Here is a 5,619-nt window from a genome sequence, read left to right on the forward strand (position 1 = left end):
CTATCATATTGATGCTTCCCAACTTCTTTGGGAATTCAACTGAAAATCCATACAAGCATCTTGATGATTTTCTCGAAATCTGTTCCACTATTTGTATACCTCACTAAGAGATGATGCCCTCCGATTGAGGCTATTCAAGTTCTCTCTAAAGGACAAAGCCAAATATTGGTTGAATTCCTCATATTCGAACTCGGTGACCAACTGGGCCATGATGCAGCATGAGTTCTTGAAAAAGTACTTTCCCATTGGAAAGACTAACCAGTTGAGGAAGGCAATTGCTAGTTTCTCACAAATAAATGGAGAACAATTTTTCAAGACCCGAGAACGCTTTAAGGACCTCTTACATAAATGCCCTCACCATCAAGTCCTTAGGTGGAAATTAGTTTAGACCTTTTATGAAGGATTAACTTAACGTGATAGAGCCATGGTAAATGCATCTTGTGGAGGTACTTTCCTCACGAAGCACGAGAACGATGCTTATGCTCTCTTTGAGAACATCGTCGAGAATTCTTAGCAGCATGTTGTTACTACTCGTAGACCGTCCTAACCTCCCTTTTTCCATCATAAGGGAGTCTATGAGCTAGCCATGAGCAATGACCTCGCATCTACCTTGCACACCCGTTTTTGTCCATAGGACAACAACCTCAACCAGTGGCGTGTGTAGAGGTATGTGCCATCTATTCTGATCCTTCACACACTTGTTATGATTGCCCCCATTCGCCTCCCTTGCCTAAGTTTGTGCATAAGGAAGTTAAGACCATCCATAATTGGTACGACATGCCGACCAATGATCCCTACTCTAATAACTACAATCATGGGTGGAGTAATCATCCTAACTTCTCTCAGAGGCCACACACTTCGAGTTTTCAAGCTCTATTAGCTTTGTCGTGATCCCAAGAAGGGGCGTGAATTGGTATTTTTAAAATTTAATCCCTAGGTAAAGATTCTAACACCAGTATATTCACAACCCTATGGTCAATTTAGTGCAAGTAATGAAAATGTATGCTAGAAGGTAAATAGAGTAATTTAATCAAACACACATGCACCAGAGAATAGTAAATTAAAGGTGACAGGCAGAAATGTTATCGAGGTTCGGCAAATTGCCTACATCCCCATCTTGGCTAACAAGCACAAGGATTACCACTATACTTGCTCACTTAAACGAGTGGAGCGGCACCTATACAAATCAGGTTAATTAGCACAGGGTTGACCTCAACCTTTGCAACCAGGTCAATTAACACAAGGCTGACCTCAACTTACACAATCCTTACCGGGCTGGATTACCACCCCCTCAGGCCACGCCTGGAAATACAACAGTATTCTCTCAAATATATGGTACAGAAATAGTGCTTTCACGTAAAGCAGATATGTACCCAAATACGCGCATTCACATACACATCAATGATATGGGTATAGTGTAAGCTCAATGATGCAAGTTTTGTTCAATCTATACTCAACACAGTATGATTAGTATAATGTTCAAGAGTATTCAACACAAGCAATGATTGGAATCTAAAGAAGGTATTACAATAACACATCAATATTCCAAGTATTCAAATCAGATAATCAAACTAGTTTAAGAAAGTTTCCTTTAAAGTAATATGCACAAAACTAGTTTGAAAATGTTTGCTTGTTTGAAAGAATTTTTGCACACCAAAAATCAAGCTATTGGACACTTGCAACAAAGATGCAAATATTCTAAGCTTACTTGGTTTATCCCCACATAAGATTTATAATGAGCAAATCTGTGGGATAAACCTAAGCTAAAACTCCCCAAAAGAAATATAGCAATCAATCACTCAAATGGGAGTTTCTAGCAAGCTATAGCAATCTTAAGCACTCTAGAAATGTTCACACAATATTAGAATATATCGAATGAATATAGATTTGAGAGTATTTGGCCAAAATATGTATTTTCAAAAGAGAGGATATTTTGGCTAATCTATGTGTTAACCTTCTATTAATCTTGCAAATGAAGTCATATTTATAGCTAGGGGTAAAAATATAACTGTTTGGGATATGATGGGAATAATTAAAAAAGTCCCAAATGATTAAAATGCAATTAGCTCGAAATAACCCTGTTTATCGCGATTAAACTAATTTTAATCGGGCGAGGTTCAAGTGGCTGAACCTTGGTTCATTCGCCTCACCTGACTCAATAACAAAAGGTGTTCAATGCAGTTTGGTCGCTTGGATAGTGCTTTGGCAGCATGAATCAAAGTCACTAGCAAAGCTACGTGACTTCGGGTGCCCGATCCAATGTTCGGTGGCCTGAACTCATGTGTTCAGTTGCCTGGGGTCCTTTTTGAACTAAAATGATTGGTCGCCCGAGTTGGTGAACAGTCCCTTTCGAGGCATTCGGGTGCCTGAGGAACATAAGCACATTTTAATTCGGTCGCCCGAAAGCCTGGTCAACATTCGGGCGCATGAGGAGTTTTGTGCTCCAAGGGTTTGGTTGCCCGAGCTCTCTCAAGTTGCTTAGATTTGTTCAATTTTAGCACATATTTAACACTCATGTATATTATATGATGTGTGTGTGAGTGTTGGGACCTAGAGTCATACTATGGTCTTACTGAGGCTGTTTTGAGATAGTCCCAAAAATCCAACGTCGGTCGACCGAAGGGTGCCCTAAAGTCATTCGGCCCCTATGGTCATTTTGAGCTTACCATGTATCTAATATGCATGATGTGCAAGTAAAATAAATACAAACCACAGCCTAGGTTACTATTACGGTCACATATTATAGATACTTAATTTACAATTACAAATTAAAAGGTCTTCAGGGTCTTTTGGTTTCTTCAAGTGTCATTCCTTGAGATGCTCATCTAAGCTTGCACAAACACTTGAAAACCATCAAATACCTAAGTATTTGTCATTATCAAAATCTGGTGTGACCTATAAGGTCAACAAGCTCAAAGACCTTAGCAATCACCCACTGCTCCACCTTCTCGCATATTCCAAAACTCACAAAATCCTCTTATGTCTGCCCCTAGACAATCTACATTTCAACCACCATCTCCTCCTCAGCCCCAATATGATAGATATTTTCAGGAGACGGTGTTGAAAGCCCTCAAGAGCATTGAGGTTGATAGCCAAGTGGATCAGCATTTACTCCACTCCCACTCTCAGTCCATTGCTAAGCTAAAAGCCACCATGGGCCAACTAGCTACATCTTTTAAGTGGAAAGATGAGGGAAAATTGCCAAGTCAGCCTCTAGTGAACCCTAAGAGCCAGTACGAGGTAGAATGTGAGCTGGCTGCTGGTCCTTCGTCGTATCATGAGCAGGCCTAGGTTGGAAATTTTCTTCAAAGTGATAGGAAGGTAAACAATAGGGTTAGGGAGAAGTTAAGCCAAAGTAAGGGTAAAGAGAAGATGAGGGTAAAGCCCAGTGTTGAATCTTGCATCCCCTCTTCCTCTAATCCGGTGAGTAATCTCGAGAGTCCCACTTCCTCTACTGAAGGAGCATTGCCCCATTATGTCCTTCTAGCGCCTTACCCTGCAGCTCTTTAGCCACATTCTAAGCTTAAGAAGGAAGAAATTGAAGAGTCCATGATGGACACCTTTAGGCAAGTAAAGATCAATCTTCCTCTCTTAGATGTCATCAAGCAAGTGCCTGCTTATACTAAGTTCCTCAAGGAATTATGCATTGAAAAGCACAAATCTAAGGTGCACTTGAACAAAAGAGTTAGATTGACCAAGAATGTGAGCTCAATTCTTTTAGGTTCTACTTCCCCCAAATTTAAGGATCCCGGTGCTACCACCATCTCATGTGTAATAGGCTATTACACTATTGATAGGGCCCTTTTAGATTTGGGTGTGAGTGTGAACCTGATTCCCTACTCGATCTACAAAAAATTTGGTTCGGGAGAATTGAAGCCCACCCCGGTCACCTTAAGTTTTGCTGACCAATCTGTAAAAAGGACTCGGGGTGTTGTCGAGGATGTATTAGTGTTGGCCTTACAAGCCTTAACATCCTGTTTTGATGCTAAAAAAACAAGTGGAACTTAACATATTTGGTTGAGGAATGATATTTCAGGACTCACAAGGATCAAGCATGTAAATACAAGGTCAAGGATCCATTGCAAGCTTATACTTCAAAGAAGGATGATCATATGAAGCTTTCAAGATGATATTTTAAAACTTGAAGAATATGAGAGAAAATTTATAATATATTGAACCTCAAAGACAAGATGGAGTGAAAGAAAGACAAGCATGAAGACTTAAGTGCTTAAAATGTCAAAGTCTTAAGAAGTCTTTATGTAAGTACTTCATTTCGATTTCAATATGGATACATGAAGCTCTTAGGTTAATTACTTGGACCTAGATACCTTTTAAAATAATTGAAAAATATTTTTATAAAGTTAGAAGTTATTTTAAAAAGGTTAAAAAAAATTTTGGAATGAAAAGCACTAAAGCGAGATTTTTCCAAATTTTGTTATTTTTTTTAATATCTGTATTGATGAGCATTTTTCTATATCAAATGCTAATATTTTAAAAAATGTTTAACATGAAAATTATGGGATTTTCTCTTAGTTTTTTTTTTTTTAATACTAAGAATGTCCAATTTGGAGTTATATAGAAAAAATTATGACCGAAATACTGAAGGGTGGTCGAAGCTGTCAGCACCTTAGCAAACTAACTGGTCAGCCAACTGATCAAAATGAACTGATTTTGTCAGCCAACTGATAGGTCAGCCGACTGACCATTTTGACCTGTGTTTAGTCAGCTGACTAACCATCTAACGAAATCAATTTTTGGTAGACAGAAAGGTCTTAGTTGCCTATCCAGCCGACTAACCCTGTATAAACACCTACCTAGTGGCCTGTCCAGCCAACTGACCCCGCGGATATTTAAATTTTGAACTTCAACAAGAAAATTCTAAAAATTAGTTTTTTAAATCTAAACGTTATAAAAACTTGGGGAACACTCCAAGCAACTTGGGAGACAAGAAAACTCACTCTATAAATATATGGTTTTGCAAATCAAATTATACCAAGCACTTGAAAATCAATTCTCAAAGCTGAAACTCTCATACTCTCAAAGATCTCATGCTTTCATTTTTGCACATCTAAATTGCTCAGATTTTTTGGAAGCAATTGATCAATCCTTCTCTATGTTTCTAAATTATTGATTCTCATCAAGAAGGAAAACTTGGTGAAATCTCTTTTAAGCTTCAATTGTATTTCATATTGATATTTTGATTGAAGTATATAGTAATTGAAATTGTACTAATCCACCTTATCTAAGGGTAATTCTTTGTACACAGATTATTGATCTTGTTCTTGTAGATTTGAAGATTCAAGGATTGTTTGGATCGTTGCCCATGCATAGGGTATTGCTTGGAGAGGCGGGTTCTAGCCTAATTGAAGGAGTGACCGAGTGAGGGGATATCACTTGGAGAGGTGGGCTCTTGCCTACTAAAGGAGTGTGTAAACGGTGTTGTTCCGCCCGACGAAAGGAACTGGTTTAGTAGAATCTTTTGGTGGTTTGCCAAAGGCGAGGATGTGGGCTGGGGATAAACCGAATCTCGTAAAAATCGTGGTCTTACTCTCTTTTTCCCTTACTCTCTTTACTTTCAGTATATATAAATTGCGTGGATGTTTTAAATTTATAAGTCAT

The 5,619-nt window shown here is 38.5% G+C and overlaps 1 non-coding gene across 1 annotated transcript; it reads right to left on the bottom strand.

Annotated features, from left to right (window-relative positions):
- Window positions 1-260: 260 nt before the first annotated feature.
- Window positions 261-366, bottom strand: LOC131167229 (small nucleolar RNA R71). Its single transcript, XR_009140081.1, has one exon. It is a non-coding gene; the product is annotated as a small nucleolar RNA R71 (small nucleolar RNA).
- Window positions 367-5,619: the final 5,253 nt, after the last annotated feature.

Source organism: Malania oleifera, chromosome 10 (assembly GCF_029873635.1).
Source record: "Malania oleifera isolate guangnan ecotype guangnan chromosome 10, ASM2987363v1, whole genome shotgun sequence".
In the NCBI taxonomy this organism is placed as follows: Eukaryota; Viridiplantae; Streptophyta; class Magnoliopsida; order Santalales; family Ximeniaceae; genus Malania; species Malania oleifera.